Source organism: Lycorma delicatula, chromosome 1, assembly GCF_047948215.1.
Source record: "Lycorma delicatula isolate Av1 chromosome 1, ASM4794821v1, whole genome shotgun sequence".
In the NCBI taxonomy this organism is placed as follows: Eukaryota; Metazoa; Arthropoda; class Insecta; order Hemiptera; family Fulgoridae; genus Lycorma; species Lycorma delicatula.
Window position 1 is genome coordinate 333,087,438 of NC_134455.1, and position 19,729 is coordinate 333,107,166.

The 19,729-nt window shown below is 29.6% G+C and overlaps 1 long non-coding RNA gene across 1 annotated transcript; it reads left to right on the forward strand.

Annotated features, from left to right (window-relative positions):
* Positions 1-3,704: 3,704 nt before the first annotated feature.
* Positions 3,705-19,729, forward strand: LOC142334271 (uncharacterized). The gene is made up of 3 exons (XR_012758817.1): positions 3,705-3,887; positions 6,350-6,447; positions 18,448-19,729. It is a non-coding gene; the product is annotated as an uncharacterized LOC142334271 (long non-coding RNA).

Below are 19,729 nucleotides of genomic sequence, written 5' to 3' on the forward strand. Positions count from 1 at the left end.
CTTCTTTAAATGAAGCCCAAGCTGCATTTTCTACATTAGTTAACATTGAGTTAAATACATCATCTTTGACCAACTCTCTTATTTGAGGACCTACAAATATTCCTTCTTTAATTTTTCCTTCACTTTCATTCAGAAATTTCTGCCTGATGCATAAAAATCTGTGACTATACTTCTTCATTGCTTTTAAAAAATTTTTCATTAGTCCAATATGGAGAAGGGGTAAAAATATTTTTTTGGATTCAACTAAGGGCTCATAAATAATATTTTTCCCATTTGGAGTTAAGTTGTCTCGTTTCTTCCACTCTTTGGTAACATAATGTTTATCCATAGCTTGGCTGTCCCATTCATAAAGAAAACACATGTACTTAGTGTAGCCTAATTGCATGCCTAAAAAAATAGCTATAACTTTCAAATCACCATATATGTTCCAGCTATGTTTTTTACAATTTATATTTTCAAGAACGTCTTTCATCACATTATATTCTCTTTCAAATTAATGCTATAAGCGATTGGTATCAGAGGATATTTGTTACCGTTGTATAGTAGAACCACTTTTAAACTATACTTGAACAAATCTATGAAAAGACACCAGTCCTCAGGTTTATGAACTTGTTCTAAGTGCAATATAAGCTCATCAATATTTGTGAAATAAACCAAATTATTTTCATCAATAAAGTACTGAGAAAGTACTCATATTCATAACATCAGATAGTAATAATAATTTCTTGCATGTTATACTTTCAAGCTGTTGTTCAAAATTATTAAAATACTTTTATAAATTTGAAGAAACACTAGTTTCATACATAACCTTTTAAGTAGAGGGTCTTCCTTCCATGGAGAACTCCATCAGTAACACCCTATTCTGCATCAAAAATATCATTATGTTGATGCATAATGATATCAAATAACAGTTATTATTATCATCAAGGTTATCAAATAACAGGAAATAAAAATACTGTTTTAAAACTTGTTTTATTTTAATAAAAAAAGTAAATGTTAAAAATGTACACATTCTGTAAGTACTGATTAAATCCTGCCAATATTTAAAAAAAAAAAAAAACCATAGATGCTGTCATCCTTTATACAAATTAAGGAATGTTGCCAGCTGCTTTAAATTTTCATTCTTATTCATATCCTTAAGAAATGGTGTTAAATTAATTAGAAAACTATAGCCAGATTTAGATATGTCTGTATTTTCCAAAGTGTTAGAAAGAATTATGAAAAATGGACTTTTGAAATTTATTGCTAAGCATAGCATATTAACAGATTTTCAGTATAGGTTAAGGAAACGTTTGTTTACTAATTCAGATATTTCCATTTTTACATCCTTGTGCAAAGCTAAGGAAGTATTGTGATCGCAAAAAAATTTTGTTTTCAGATTTTAATGGAAATATCCATTTTAACCACCCCTGAATCGATTTTGACTAGTTTTGGCGTGACATCTGTATGTACATATGTATGTATCCCCCATAACTCAAAAATGATTAGCTGTAGGATGTTGAAATTTTGGAATTTAGACTGGTGTAACATCTAGTTGTGCACCTGCTGTTTTGATTACAATCGACTGTACCAAAAGTGTCCAAAAAAGACAAAAATCCAAAGAAAATTTGATTTTTGACTATTAAGTAACTGCAGTAATAAGCCCTCATATTTATCTTTTCAATTCTATGTCATAAGTAGTACTTATTTTCATTGGTTCCAGTTACAGTAAAAAATATTTTAATTTATGAAAACTATTTGGAACTTACAAGGAGAAGGCGGCACATCGGTTTGAAACAGACTTCAGCTCCTTTGTTTTAACTTTTCTTTTTTTTTGTTCTGACTTAAACATATTGATTTAAAAATAATTATTAACCTTTGACTGTAAAAAAAAGTTTTACGATAAATAATGATTCAATAGTAACAATAAAAAAAAAAAAAAGAAAAAATATCACTAAAATTTTATTATGTACTTTTCATTTAAAAAAATTGTGTACATGTAATTTAATAGTCATAAAGGAAGTCATATGGTGTCTACATCAAATTATTTAACAAATATTTTAAATAATGTAAACAGCAAAAAGATTTTATTTTCATTTTTTTGTGATCTCGGTAAAACATTCAATTTAATTTCATTTTTTTTTCGCTGTTAAAAATTTGGTGTCTCTGCTCTTAGAGAAGCATTTTGAACCTTCTAACCATACACAGGCTGTTGAAACTTATAAGCCTACAGATCTGTCTTTTAAACTGATATACACTTTCTTACACTGTGTTAGATAGATATTAATGCTTTAAAGACACTGAAATCTTCTTTTATTCATCTGTTTTCTTTTATTCATCTTATTTTATTCATGCCTGTGATCAGAGGAAACATTGGAATATCACCATGGTAATGTTTCATATCTATCAACAGGTGGAAAGTATCATTCCAATTCCACTACAATCATCTTTTTAGAATAAACAGAATTTAAGAGAGTGGACATTTATAAACACAGCAATCAAAATGTTTATAAATAAAAAAAAACAGTAAAAACTACATCACAATTTTGTTTAAAACACAGATTAATATATTAAACTTTTGCAAATCAATTCATAAAAATAGAACATGTATACATACTTTATAACTGACAAGTAAAATTTTACACATCACTATGAATCAAATTCAGAATACCTTTTAACAATTGTGAAATTTATAACCACACAACACATTACAAAAACAAGATATTTAATTAACAAAGATAATGTAGATAACATGTATTGTTTAACTACATATTTATGATAGCTGATGTCAATGTAATACCACCACTAACCGGGCTTAAGAAAGAACTGATAATTACAGGTAGTGTTTGGAAGAATAATTAACTTAAAGTTTGAAAGTGAATTGTCAACTGTTTTTCTTATCTTTAAGCTAAAAATCATTAGAAAGTATTTGATCATATAAAGTTATATTTATATTAATTTTTAGTAAAAATGTGTTAAAACGGTAGGGGACATGAATAGTTTACAATCAGAAAGTGTTGTTCTTGATTCAGGTCTCTTTAGAATTAAATAGTCAGATGACTATTTTATTTCAATTCGTGTTACCACTGGTAACTCGGATTGAAATAAAATGTTGACAGATTAATTTGTTGTTTATTAATTAATTAAACAGATGGAAAATTAATTTGTTAATGGCTGATTTCAAAAAGTAAAAATTCCTTTTTTTAATTTTCCTTAAATTCTAACTTTTTAAAATTACACCAAATTAAAAACGCCTAACCATTAATTTGGGACAACCAAAAAATTAAAAATTGAAGAATATTTTATATGTTTATAATTGAACATGATTGACAATAAAAGGTTAATATACCCCATTTATAAAATATTCGGAAATATGAAAACCGAAATTGTTCATGAACACAATACTTCCTTTACTTCGTACAAGGAAGTAAAAAAATTAAGATGTGTATTAAAAAAAGATTATGAATTCGTGTGAATTAATAATATATTATAAATATAGATAGTATTTTAATTTAGTTTTCTTTTTCATTAGGCTTTTTATAAGTTCCAAAATAATATTTGTTTTAATACATTTAGTTAGTTACATTCATAAGTATTACAATTGGCTTGTTTCCCGCGTAGACTTTAAAAATCAAAATGTCGGCAGTAAAGGATTTTCCGGTTATTATGCGATTGCAAAGATAGCGTCTTTTCAAACGCTATGTTACTAGCTGTTATTCAATTAATTTAATGGCGTGCGTTTGTGTGGTGGTTTAGTTCTCCAATGCTTACTACGAAAAATTATAATATAGATCTACTGATTGGTTTCCGTGAATAGCGAAATAAATTTTTCGCACATGCTCCTCTTAATAAAAGTGTGTAAATGATATATACATATTTAATCTGTTCTAAATAAGTGGATGAAAAAAGTAAGTAATGTCATTTATTTATTTTTGTTGAATTACTGTACGTAATGTTGAATTGAGTTTTTGAAAGCGGCTTTACATATTAAATATTTGTAGAGGTATATTTGATAAATTGTTATAAAGAGGTATACTAAGTAAATTAAAAATATAAGTGATTAAGAAGTTAACATTTGTAGTTAATTTGAACCACACGGTAATTTAGACCTAAATTTTTGGAAACTTTTTGTTACTGTTTTAATATTATTTTTTTGTGTTCATGGACTAAGTTACTTTGCATTATTAAGTTACTTTCTTGTAAGTTCTAATCACCATGTTAAAGATTTTATTCAAAATTATCAGTTGCATATTGGTTATTCCTGCTGAATATTAAGTAGCACTAATGATTTCCCCATTTTAGCTGTCTATTTTAATGGTTTGCTTACAGTGTTTAACATTTGTATATAAAGAAACGTGTAAACGTTTACCACCTGAGACAAATGAATTAAATTAAAGCTTCAACATTTTTTATTTGTAAACTCAAATTTGTTATATGAATGTGAAAAGCATAGTAACTATATTGAATAAATATAATGTACTATGCTTAACAAAAAAAAAAGAAATAATACTTAGGTTATTAAATTATTTTCAAAATTATAGAATTTTTCTTGCAAAAGTCTTAAGCTCCTTTTTAAATCAGCTTCTTCTTGGAGTAAATAGGAATAAGGTAATATATACATATATTTTACTTCATTGGACCTGTAAGTCATATTCAGTAATATATATATATTTTATTTTTGTGAATTGTGTATGCTTTTAATAAATTAATTAATTAGCTGCATAAGACATTTGGAAGAAAGAGTTTAATAATCTGAAACAGACTAGTTTAAAAACTTTAAACATAATTATTTAGGTTTTCCTTTTATAAAAAAAAAATGTTAATTTACTATCATCTATTCAATTTAAGTGACTATAAAATTTGAGTTCTTTTTCCAAATTATAACATTTCAAAATTTTGGTAAATTTCTTCTATTTGCTTAATTTATAAGAACTATACTTGAGTTTTGATCATAGAGTTTTCTTAAAATTATTTTTTTAACAGTTACTAGATTTTCCTTAGAAATTCTGTAGACTTTACATACTATACAACACTTCTGTAAAATTATGCTTTCCTAGTGTCTTAATTATGGGTTTTTGAATAAGAATTTTTTATTTTGTTGAAAGCCACTTTCATTTTTTGTGTTCCGGCGGCTATTACTTCTTTTTTTTTTTAAAAACATTCAAAGTAATTATTTCACCTAAATGTTTAAACTTTTGGACTTGTTTTAGTGATTGTTATACTGAAATTCTCATGGTTTGGATTCTACATTTATTATTGGAATCCAATATATGAAATTTGCAGCTTGATTTTGTTTGCACATTTTCTAATGTTTGAATTCTCTAATGTCTATTGCCGAAGTTACCAAATCCTCAGCAAATGCTAAAACATTTACATTTAAACATTTAGATGTTGTGCTCCATTTTTATATTTTCTTTTTTATTAAATATTGGTATTATCATATTCTATTTCTCAGTAAATTTTTCCAGGGTGTAGTTGAACAATATTACTGAGAGACCATCACCTTTTCCCAGCACAGTTTTTATTTCAAAGGGTTTGGAAATTCCTCCCAAAAATTAAACTTTTGAGAGTGTTTATTTTATTATGCTTGGTGTCTTATTATTGACATTTAGGAAATTTTAACGCCTTTAGGAAAGTTTACAAAAATAAACTATTAATTCCAGATATGTAATTATTTTTGTACTTTTATAATTATTATAATTGTTTTTTTACAAACACAAATTGTTTGTGAATTTTATGTTATCATTATTTTCAAACCATCTATGGTGGAAATATATGAATCTTTTCTAAGCTCAACTCTCTCAAACCAGCCAATATTTTAAATTTAATTCAACTTGAATAACAAGTGGTTTTACTTTTTTTAAAAAAAGGTAAGGAAAAAATAAGTTCTTCTGATTTTTACAATATGATATAATCAATCATTTTTATAAATGGTGATGTAATTTTCAAGAATTTTTTTAGACTTTTTTTTTTAAGTAAATATATTCTGATTAGTATATTGCAATTAGTATTTCAATTATAATAAACATAAATTAATTTTGAATTACTCAAACTAATTTAAGTAAAAATTTTGGTAAAACGTATACTGCTATTTTCCTATTGAAAAAACTCAATAATTTTTAATTTTTGTAACCATTGTGATCAGGGGAAATGTAAACATCAATTTTGGCTTTGTATATCATATTGGGTGCCTATAAATAGTGGATGGAAAACACACCAACAGGCAGATTATTATTGTTTATAAAATATAAATTCTAATTTTACTGAAAATTGTTAAAATTAAAATATAATTAACATAATTTTCTGTCAGGTTTTAACATTGTTCTATTGTTTTTTAATTATAGTAGATTTTTATTTGTTTATTTTCCAGACAGAAGTGATGACCAGAGATTAAAATAACATGCCCAGGTACATAAAGACTTTAAGTATGATCATAAAAAAGAATCAACATCTGGAAAAACGTTAAAGGTAACAACTCTTATTTATTTAATAACATTTCAGAAAAACAGATATGAAAAATCAATTGCATATTTTAGATAGAAGGTCAACAATTTCATAATTTTGTGTTCTATTAGAAATGGTGAAAATCAGAAAAATTGATTTTACCTACTTAAGGCATGGTTTGATATCACACACACACACACACACACACACACACACACACACACACACACACACACACACACACACACACACACACACACACACACACACACACACACACACACACACACACACACACACACACACACACACACACACACACACACATAAATATATATATATATATATATATTTATTGTTGCCAAAAACAAAATTTTTAAGTTATCAGTGGATGAATCAGCACTGATACACTTTAAACACATATTGATCAATTTATTTGTTATAATTGTTTGTTTTTTTTTTATTTTTTAATTTTACTGATCCTTGAGATTTTGTTAAATTAATTTTGCTTTTGTAATTGCTAATTTTTTACTTGATTTAATGATGACATACTGATAAGGTTTTAAGATTTATACTAATAGAGTATACGCATGAATATTGTTGGAGATGCATTTATTTGATTTTAGAAATAATCATCAGGATAAAACATTGTCAGTATTTCCCGTTTCATTGTAATTGTCACCATCATTTTGTTAGTTTTAGAAAGGGAGAAATTACCAGTTGAATGAGACTATGAATTTGAGTGGGGTCCATTTGTATGTAAATTTAATTTTGGGTTGTAGTGATTACAACAACGCCTTCCTGAGAATAATTCAAGGTACTTTCTCTCCCATGGGAAAGTCAGCTTTTTTTTTATTTATAGACAAGACCAGTCATTATTACTGATGTGGAATGATTTTGGTACTTACATATTAATGCCACCGCAGCTACAGCTTTATTTAAAATTGAGTATTTATTTTATTGAGTCTATTAATTTTAAGAAATGGTTATTTATATTTATTTATTTTATAAATATAATTTAACCAAACTTAACCTACGCTCGCTTCGCTCGCTAACCTTGACTTATTAACACAGCAATTTTTGAGTATTTTTTTAATAAATTCAGTAATTATTGTTATTTAAATAATAAATAATTGCACAAGGTTAAGTTTGGTTAAATTATATTTATAAAATAAATAAAGGTTATTTTTATTTAAACTATATCAGCCCATTTTCCACCGAAATCCTATTGACTACTTTGTTTTTAAATAAAGCTGTAGCTGCGGTGGTGTTAATACGTAAGTACCATGATTTTTTATTGGCATATTAATAAATGTACTATATTTTATACTATTAATAAATATAATATATCTTTGCAATAAATTAATTTATTGCATCAAAATTGTCTTAAACTTGAGCTGCTTTACTTTACTACTGCGGCTGAAGATACCCGAGGAAAGTTTTGTTTGTGAATATTTTAGGTGCAACACTTCATTAAAACCTCTCCTCCCACTTTATTTCTACCTGTTGAGTGTGGGTATAACCTTGACATTTGAAGGTTATCATTTCATTAGTCATAAGGAGGATTCAACCAGTGTAATTTTTCTGTACGTGTTTTTTTTAAACATTTTACATATCCTTAAATTGTTTTTGAAAATAAATAAATTATTGCTGAGGCATCTTATTAATTACATCTGAAGATTGGCTGCTGTCAGATAATGAAGGGTCTGTACAAAAGAATATTGTTGAAGTTAATAATATGGAAATTATTCGCAAATACAATAATTCCTTTATATTGTACAAGGAAGTAAAAAAATTAAGAGATGTATGTGTGTCAAAGAAAGATAATGAATTCATGCAAATTAATAATATATTATAAATATAGATAGTATTTTAATTTCTTTTTTCTTTTTTATTGGATTTTTGATAAGTTTCAGAATAATATTGGTTGTAATACATTTAGTTAACTTTACATTCATAAGATTTACAATTGTTTCCCGCTTATACTTTAAAAATCAAAATGTTGGCAGATTAAGGATTTTTTGGTTTAATAGTGATGTGATTGTCTGAAAGATATTGTCCTTACAAACGCTGTGTTTATAGTTTTTACTCAATTAATTTAATGGCATAGGTTTGTTTGTTGGTGTAGTTGACTGATTACTACAAAAAATTATTTTATAAATCTAGTGATCGGTTTCTGTGAATATTGAAATATATTTTGTCCACAGTCTCTTACTAAAAGTAAGGAATACTGTATATTACTCTATACTAAACAAGTGGATGAAAAAAGTAAGTAATGATGACATTTTGTTAATTTGGTTGACTTACTGTACAAAATAGTAAAGTGAGTTTTTGATGACTGCATTGCACATTAAATATTTGTAGAGTTCTACTTGATAAAATGTTATCTAGATAAATTAAAAATATAAGTGGTTTTTAAGAGTTAACATTTGTATTTAATTTGAACCACATGATAATTTAGACCTAAAGTTTTACGTACATTTTACTTGAAACTTTTTTTTTTACAGTTTTAATATTATTTTTTTGCGCTCATGAACTAAGTTCTTTTGTATTATTTTTGCTTGCTATCAGTTCTAATCACCATGTTAAGAATTTTATTCAAAATTATCAGTTGCGTAATGGTTATTCCTGCTGAATATTAAGTAGCATTAATGATTTCCCCATTCTAGCTGTCTATTTTAATGGTTTGCTTACAGTGTTTAACATTTGTACATGAAGAAACGTGTAAGCTTTTACGAGCTGAGACAAAGATTTAAATTAAAGCTTCAAAATTTTTTATTCATAAACTCAAATTTGTTATATGAATGTGAAAAGCATAGTACAGTATATTTATTCATTTAACAGCATAACAAAAAAAATAAATAATACTTAGGTTATTAAATTATTTTCAAAATGATAGAATTTTTCTTGCAAAAGTCTTAAGCTCCTTTTTAAATCAGCTTCTTCTTGGAGTAAATAGGAATGAGATAATATCTAGATATATATATTTTACTTCATTGGACCTGTAAGTCATATACAGTATGTACAGTATATATATATATACATATATATATATATATTGTATTTTTGTGAATTGTGTATGCTTTTAATAAATAAATTAATTAGCTGCATAAGACATTTGGAAGAAACAATTTTATTAATCTGAAACAGACTAGTTTAAAAACTTTAAACACAATTATTTAGGTTTTCCTTTTATAAAAAAAATTAATTTAGTATCATCCATTCTATTTAAGTGACTATAAAATTTGAGTTCTTTTTCTATATTATAACATTTCAGAATTTTGGTAAATTTCTTCTAATTTGCTTAATTTATAAGCAAAGTTTGTAATTTTCATGAATTTTTTTAAAGCAAATACTGGTTAAGTATATTGCAATTAGTACTTCAATTATAATAAATAAACATAAATTAATTTTGAAGATACCAGAGGAAAGTTTTGTTTGTGAATATTTTAGGTGCAACACTTCATTGAAACCTCTCCTCCCACTTTATTTCTACCTGTTGAATGTAGGTATACCCTTGACGTTTGAAGGTATTATCGTTTCACTAGTCATAAATTTTAAGTATGAATTTTGGAAAAAATGTTTACTGCTCTTTTCCTATTGAAAAAACTCAATATTTTTTTTAATTTTTGTAATCATTACAATCAGTGGCAATGTAAACATCAATTTTAGCTTTGTATCATATTGGGTGCCTATAAATAGTAGATGGAAAACACACCAATAGACAGATTATTATTGTTTATAAAATATATGTTTTAGTCATAGATTCTAATTTTACTGAAAATTGTTAAAATTAAAATATAATTAATATAATTTTCTGTCAGGTTTTAACATTGTTCTATTGTTTTTTAATTATAGTAGATTTTTATTTGTTTATTTTCCAAACAGAAGTGATGCACAAACAGAGGTTTAAATGATATGCCCTGGTACATAAAGAATTTAATTAGTAAATATTTATAAAAAATCAACATCTGGAAAAAAGTTAAAGGTAAAAGTTTAAAATGTTTTAAAATTTCCCAGAGAATTCATAGTTTTTCTCAATAAAATTCACTGATTATTTTGGGTTCTGATTATTTTGAGTCAAGGTGGGAAAGTTGGGCACAAATTCATATTGCTTAGTTTCATGTTTGAAAGTCCCTTAAATTTTAAAGAAAAACATTCTTTAAACTTTATGGAACTTTTAACTTTATTCTGCTATAACTTATTCTTACCACTACAACAGTGTTAGCCATACATCTCGTCACTCCCAATTGTATGTGTATTTGAACAGTTAGTTGTTTGAAGTAAATTTATTCTGGGAATTGATTTACATTATCAAATATAACAGTATGACCAACGTAGTCCACACACTAATTCCTGCGGCTAGAGCACAAAAAGCGGCGAGATTATGTAAAATAATTTTATGTTATCAAATAATATATAATACACAGCTTGCTAAGTCAAACATTATTACAAATTCAATTGGCAGTGTCTATCGATGATTTAACAATTATTAAAATCTGAAATACACAACAAATATTAGGGTAGATTATTTAGTACATTAACTAAATTTACCCTTAACATTAATAATCACCACCATCACTAATTTTACATTATCAAACATTTTTACAAATTTTATGGCAGTGTCTTATCGACGATTTAAAGATTATTGTAATCTGAAATACACAACAAATATTAGGGTAGATTAAGTACATTAACATAACACTGACAATTAATAATCACCACCATCACTAATCAGCTGTCATTGACAACGATCAGGTCCGATCACCATTATTCATTGAGCACCGATCAGGTCATAAATCACCGTTCATTGAATACTTGATCCCTATTCAATGAGCACCGATTAGATCACAGATCACGTTTCAATGACTACCGATTGGGTCAGGTCAGTCATTGTTCAGCGATCATCTTCATCATCATCATCAATAACAGTTATCAAAATGTGTAAGAAATCTTTTTAAAATAATTAGGTACACCTCGTAATATGCACTATGATAAAGTTCTCTACACACAAATTCCTGGTCAAATTGTCCATTATTATATCAGATTGGTTGAATTAATTCTTGATTGGTTGTGTTGTGAAAATGGCCGTTCTTTTGGTTATCTGACTGGAGTAAAATAACGATCCCTACCATCACTATTATAGTCGCACATACGTACAATGGTTTTATTTATTTCCCAGCCGCTCATTCCGTGGCGCTGGAGTATGTTTCAATATTGAACACTTTTTCCTGTTTATCTTCCGGGAATCACCGTCAGGTATCAGTGCAGAGGATGATATTTATGAGTTTTAAGGGAAATGTAGTCTTGTACAGTCTCAGGTCGACCATTTCTGAGATGTGTGGTTGAACAGTGAAACAAGAAGAATTAGCACAGACCACCACGCAATCATCTTTACCGTTGGGCACATCCGGCCTGGACTAGTTAGTTTCACGTTGGAAACCTACAAACAGTGACAAGAGATGTGGACGAGGTATCGGGTATGTTCTGATCACGCCAGAAAGATTGTCGGAATACGTAGAAAATGCATGAAGACGTGCTATCATAAAGAAGAGCTGCAGCACTTGCCTCGAGGAGGAGGCTGTAGCAAGATACTAAAAGGAACGGTAGGGTAAACGAGGGGCTAAGAGAAGATTACTGCCGTGTCAGAAAGGCATTAACAAATGCAATAAAGGACACCAAGGTCAGAGTATGGCACGAACTGCTGGAAGACCTTGAAGTAAACCCCTGGAGAGGGTGCTTACAAACTGGTCTTGGACCGATTTGGACGATCAGTCTCCCTCTTTCTAGTGAGGGGTGCTGCGAGTTGTAGAGAAACTCTTCCCAGTAGTTGAGTCAGAATGGAGAGAGATGACAATTGAACACAACACGAGGTTCACGATCGGGGAGCTCAAGAATGCTGTGGTGACATCGATCGGGGAGCTCAAGAATGCTGTGGTGACATTACACCCCAACAAGAGTCCAGGACCAGATTTGGTTCTAGGTAAAATAGTCAAGGAAATGGTGGCCAGATACCCTGGATTGTGTTAGATGCCTTTAATCAGGCCCTAGAGGGCTCTCGTTTCCCGGCGTGCTGAAAAGAAGCACGACTGTTTCTGGTATTGAATAAGAGGGATATAGAGATGGAAGGAGTCACGTATCGACCAATCTGTTTGTTAAACACGATCAGTAAACTATTCGAAAGACTGATTGTTGATCGTGTATTGGCGGAGTTAGAAATGCCGGGGGGGATTCTCCCCTATAAGGTTTTGTGAAGGGGAGGTTCAGGTTTGATGCGTTATAATACGTAAGTAACTGATCTGCATACCAAACGGGTGGCACCTGTTGTCGAAGGAGGATTCCGTTAGTGGTCCTGCTAGACGTCCGGAAAGCTTTCGGCTGTCTGCCCTGGCCTGCAATCAACGAAGAATTACGAGAAGGAATATTAGTAATTATCTGAGGGGCATAATAAACTCTTTATCTACTCCAGAGGAAAATACATGTATGTACCGAAGAGGGTAAAATTCCGGTAGAGATAATTCGGGGGGGTTCCATAGAGGTCTGTCCTTAGGCCACTACTGTGGAACTTTGCCTTCGATGGAGAATTGAGACTGGAGTTTGAAGGGGATAGCTTATGCCAACGACCTGGCTACTCTCCTGGTCGCCGGCAAGACGGAAAAAGAGGTAGAGGATTGTGCAGCAGTCGCGGTCGATAGTATACAAAGATGGCTTGAAGAAAAAGTACTGACATTAGCGCCTGCCTAATAAGTCATCGGCAGTCCTTAACAGGCAGGAGAAGAATCGGAGAAATAAGTCAGAGTAGGTGGCATGATAATCCTCACATCTAGATGTATTAAATATGTAGGTGTGTGGTTGCAAATCAGTAGGCTGTATACGGAGCACTTGAACAAGGTGACGCAGCGTGTCAAGGCTGTGATTGGTAAGCTAAACAGGCTCATAAGCAGATACCTGGGGTCCATGTTCCAACATGGTCCAACGAAAAGGAGACTGATTTTGTCAATTGCGATGACAATTATTTTATACGTGGTCTCGGCGTGGGCCGAGGCCTTTGATAAGAAGAAGAACTTATCTCACAATACGAATTGTGTCTGTCATATACTGATGTAATAGGTGGAACGAGATTAGGCACTCATTTGGAATAAGCCAGTTGCATCCGGAAAACACGCTGCAGTACATGCTAAAGGAAAACATGAATGGGATAACGTAGCCTCAATGGTAACCAGAATAATACGCTATTGAGTGGGATAGGGACAGACACTGGTGGTTGGGAAATACAAGGCAGCACTGCTTATGAAAGGACGGTTCGCTGAGGTGGCCGCTCTCAATGATTGACCGTTGAGTTTGGGGAAAATTAAAAAGACCGGAAACCCGGGTAGATCCCCTCCTTGCTTCTTGGAGGGGAACTGGTTTGAGACATGGCCCAAAGAAAAGATCGAGTCCCGGCCTACTGGGTGAGCAACTCTCACAGAGCACGGCATCGCCGGATCCTGTGGGGTCCCGGGATTAGAGGCCAGGGAACCACTGAGATTCGCAATTCGTAACTGCTAGATCATCATCAGTGGTCTTGGGAGGGGGAAACCACCAAAGAACACTGGTATCCACGATCTAGTATTCAAATCCGAACTACATTTACTAGGATTTGAACGTTGGAACTCTCGACTTTGAACTTTTGTGGTCAATATTGAACATTTTATTGTATTTTACGTTATAAGGATCCCTTATCCAGTTAGAGATTAGTGACCACGTAAATCTTGGTCCAATTTTGTTTAAGAAATGACGTGATTACATTTTACATCTATTTAGTGAACAAATTTGAAAAAGTTGAACATCAATTTGTAAGATGTTTTATCAATTAAAAGCAGCTAGTGTACGTGTATTCTTCAGGTTTTTGGTGTTAAGCGTAAGTATCAAATTAGAAGGGATCGCTGGATGTAATATATTAATTAGAAGCGATTTTCAGGTTTGTTTCTTTTGCTACAGATTTCAGAAATCCTGTCGGACGCCCTTACAGGACTTAAGTCTTGTTTAAAGCAAGTTGATAACATCTTATTCTCTTTAGAGGATAATATCCACTAAGGTTAATATATGAACTTCCCACTACATAATTTTTAGTTATTCTAAGGCAGATAATATTTTGGAAAAATCAAGTTTTGTCAATGCAGTAATTTGATTTTTGTAAATTAAGGAATCTGGAGGGAGAGACTTGTGCCAAGACGGGTTTTGAATATCCCTCGCCGATGTGGTACTTAGAAAAAACTGAGTAAGTTTATGCTTTGAATAGGTTTACGTTAAAAAAAAAGTGTAATACTGCTTAGTAAGAAGTCCAGCATTTTTGCAGCTTGTATTACCAATATCTATTTGTTAAAATTACTTAAAAGAGTAGTCTTACTCGGGTAAATAAATCTTCAGGTAAAACCTAAAAAAGATGTAATAACTACATTTGCTGAATTTTTGTTACCGAAATATTACCGTGCGCGAGCATTTACTTGCCTATGTATTTTAGTAAAAATTCATTTGAATAATGAACTCTACTAAAATAATATTTCATACTCTTGTACATATGGATATTTTATGTTAAAAAGGCAATTATGGCTCTGTCTTCATTGCTAGAATTATTACAGCAGTATCAAGTAAACACTGGCTGTGGTGGTTGTCAATTTTAGTTGATCATTTGTTTTTATGGTTAACTACAAAAAAAAAGCCCCGAAAATCCCAATATGTATTTAAAAAACCTGCAGGTAATCGAGGAATAGATGAAAAAAAATAGTGTTAATATGGATCTCTGTGCTAGTTTAAATATAAGTTGAGGTGACATTTCTAGGTTATGTCATACGTAAAGAATGTAAGTACAATCTCATAACGAGATTTCATTAGTTCCTGGAGCTTTTGAAATACAAGACAACAGTAAATATATTTATTTTCAATTGTTAATACATAATACATACATGAAAAAGACAAGAAACAGTACACAATGCACGTAAGTGTAACCCATCGGGTAAGTCTAGTGGTTAAACTTGTAGTTACATATGAAAATATACTACCCACAAAGCTAAAGCTTGACCATAAGTAGGAGTACCAGATGAACAATTATAATTAGTAAAACATTAAAATAAAAAGACCTTAATTCACTTCACATCACACATGCACTGTTTTCTTCAGTTATCCTTTCTCTCACTTAAGACAACACAATATCTTTACATTTTTACCAGGTCGGTGTCAATCTTTATTGATACCGACAGATACATACTATTTAAATTGAATATGATTGCAGTCAACAATTTGGTTTATTAATGAATCTAATAAGCTTTACCATAAAATATTTGCGAAAGCGAAAACAAATCATTAATAAAGATTATGAATAGAGTATGCTTAAGAACTGATTACTGAGGGGACTCCACAGTTCACCTGCAGGATATTTCTAGAACATAGTTGTGCACAACTATGCACTTACTTAAGCCCACTTACTTCAGCCCACTTACTTCAGCCCTCCAGATAATATGCAAAACATTTTAAAGCTAGACCTTTCAGCACTACACATTTTATCTAATAAAAGTAAATGTTTAACTGGGTATCAAGAAATACCCAGAAACCATTTAACCATAAATACATTTACCATATATACATATTGATAGTTTATTTTTGATAGCAGACATACCCTTTTACTGATATATAATTCTCCATTGATTCTTGGCAGTTTATTTTTTAAATATTGTTTTTTACCTGCTGTAATCCCATCAAGTAGTAAAAGTAGATTTGTCATATAAAAAATATATTTTTAATATGATAAAAATTTTTTAATGCATATAAACTAATATCTTTTCACTTCTTATATGCAAATTCCATCTACCATCAACCTTAAGTATTTAATTACCTGAAATGCCTCAGTTGCATTGTAATTGAATATGAGCACAATCACCATTATTGTATATTAATGGAGCTAATAAGCTGGAGACAAATGATAAAGTAAAAATTAGATATTTGGTTTTTAAAGCATTAAGAGCTAATTTATTGACAAAACCATAAGCCTGAATTTTCCAGATAAGTTTGAAATCTGAAAAGATTTTTAGATTAATATACTAGAGCAGTATCATCTGCAAAAGATGTAGCTTTACCATAAAATTTAGGTAAAAATAGGTCATTAATAAATATTATAAATAGAATAGGTCCAAGAACCATATTCATTAAAAATATTCACAATTTCATCCTCGTCAGAAACAACTTACCATTTACACATTTTATTTTTAATAGTAGGCATACCAGTATAGGGCTTTATAATTTTTCACTGATTCTTAGTAGGCAATTCATATTTTTAAAATATTGAATTTTAGCTGCCATAATCCACACATCTATCTTATTCTGAAATTTAATGTATTCAGTTTAATTTTGTGGCTGAGGATTTTTACGCCATTTCTTATACAATCCATTTCTGAGAAATTGCAATGCACAGCCCAACTGTTGTCCATGGCATAAATTGATTAATGATAATGATAATCCAACATATTTTGATTAATTAATATACCCTAATAAAATATCTAAAGAGTTATAAACTGAAAATCATCATTATCAAGAATTTTACTCCAGTCATGTTCATATAAATATGACCTTAATTTATCATAATCCAGAACCTCTTTAAAATCCTTAACAAAATTATTTTGAGTTCAGCCTTAGAAATAGCAATGGCAACAGCCATTTTTCAATGGGCCCTATAACTATTAAAATGTGTCAGAATGACAACACTAGAAATATTGTGTTTATATAAACTTGATTTATAAAATATGTAATTAATACAGGATACAGGTTGGTTTATCATTATCAGTAACTAGTATCCATTTTTTGCCCCCCCCCCCAAAAAACTAGTATAAAATTAACTAAGGAGCTGTACCCATTCATATGGAGTATTTCTAGATATTGTTCATCATTATTATCCATTCTTTCATTAATATTTATGTTAATATTAACCATTTAACACATTAAGAGTTGTAGGAAGAAAGGGAAGGTGAAGGTCTTCAAGTCTAATTTTGCCTTATTCCAGCTATAAACACAGAGTGTAAAAAATAAACTAAATATATTCCAAAAGAATAACATCTCATCTGTATCCGGTGACTCACAATCTATTGTCATACTAGTAAAATCCTCTATAACAGGTGCAAACACAATAAGCCTAGTAGCTTTAGAAAAATTACTACAAAAAAAAAGAAGATATATATATCCATCTATTGTATATATAGAAGCTTCATAAAGTGATTTCATGCATGTCTCAGAAAGGCAATATCTTGTTTAATCTTCCAGCTGCTTACCAATGATAAAAAAATATCAAAATTCTTAATATTTTGGTGAATTATTAGGTTATTCTGATTCATTAAGAAGCTATTGTTTACATCATTAACACCCTTCCACAGCAATATGTGATAACTACCTCCCATTATCATAGCAGAATTAAAAAATTCACATCTAACCAGTAACCAGTAAAAATGAATTTGCATTACATGTATAACAAACACCATTTTTCACACACATCCATAGATATCAGTTTATCCCCATTATCAATCAAGTACAACAAAACAACTCACACATACACACCACACACTCATTATGAACCTTTTTCTTATTTTTGGCTATAGAATTTGGAATTGCTCTATGTATTTTGTTGATTACTCTTTCCATAGTTTATACTCTAGTATAAATTGTATAATTTTGTCATTCAATTTTTATTTCAGTTTACCTTAAGCTCTGTTTGTTTTTAATTTTTATTATTGTTGAATTGTGAACATTTCTAAAATTTGAGTGTGTTATTTTGTCAACTTCTCAGACAGTGATTTGGACCGTGAAAATTGCTTGCACGATCACATTTTTTTTTGGTTATGTTCCAGCTACTTAAAAATATTTTCTTATAATTATTAAAAGTATTTTTAGATTTTGTATATTAAGATTTGTTATAGTTATTTTTATTAATAATGTTATTATTTTTCTTTGTGCAACATTTTAAGTTTTAAATTCTTCTGTTTTGGATGTTCTCCCATTTAGGGCAGTCCAGCTTCCAAGAATTTAATCTTCAGCAAAAGAATGTGGATGGCTAAAAGGGGAGGTGTAGAGGTCATCAGAATTATTATTTTGTTACTATTAATCTATAGTTGCTTTGATATTCATTTGTTTTGTGTGCATGATTAAGGTTATCTCTATGTACATGGATATGTATGTGATTTGTATGTATGATAGATTGGGAAGTGTTCCTCTGGAGAGCTTTCCAGTGTTCATTGTATGTTTGAAACTGCATCCTTTTTACAGACATAGACATTATGTGGTTAAAGAAGTTCAGTTTATATTCCAGAGGTTGATGTGTTGTGTTTGGCAATTATATTTTTTATATATAGCCCAATTTAAATAACCTAATTATAATATTTAAAAAAAATAGGGATTAATAAAATAGAATGTGAGGAGTAAAATTGTAAAAAAAACTATAAAAAATTTCTAAAAGCTGTTTTACAGCTTCTAAAAAGGTTTCACAAATATTTAAAAGTATCTAATATAATCACTCATCCTGATCATATTAGAGGTAATAAACACATAATTTCAAATATAAATAACACAAAAGTAAGTAATGATAGATTTAAATCTCTTACTCTAAAGAAAATAACGTAATACAGTCAAAAATACAATCGATGAATAAAGTTTGAATTCACAATGATTTTATTATTGAAATAGAACATATAATGAAAACTTTTCATATTCAGATTTAAAAATTTATTCAAATTAAAATACCAATAACAACAGTTCCATTCTCTGTATCAGATTATAATAGCAGCAGTATGAACTCATTTATATAAGGTACTGAGAGGATGAACATAACTGTCTATATTTTAATTATTTAAGATATGTTTTTTAATAATAAAGTAATAGCAAGAGTTGCACCTTATTTGGTATCTCACCAAATATTGTTAAAAGGATTAAAAATATATGGATAAAAAATTAAACTTCTTGTAAGAAAACAATCCATCACAGATAAAGCTATGGAATAGGATTCTGTAAGACTACTACAAACACACCATTACTGGGTTGAAATGAATTAAAACTGTATTTTTCAAGCCTTTTTCCCTTTAAGAGCCTGGAAATTGTTCTGGTATTACAAGGGATGATAAGGAAGTAAGTTACACCCCTCTATAAAACAAACACATATTTATGAGACAATCTTTTTTTTTATTGAATAAAAAACCTACATATTTCTATCTATTTTTCTATATAATCACCAAGCTTTTTCTAAACACTTTTCATACTTTGTGACAAGTTTTTCTACTCTCATAAAAATTTC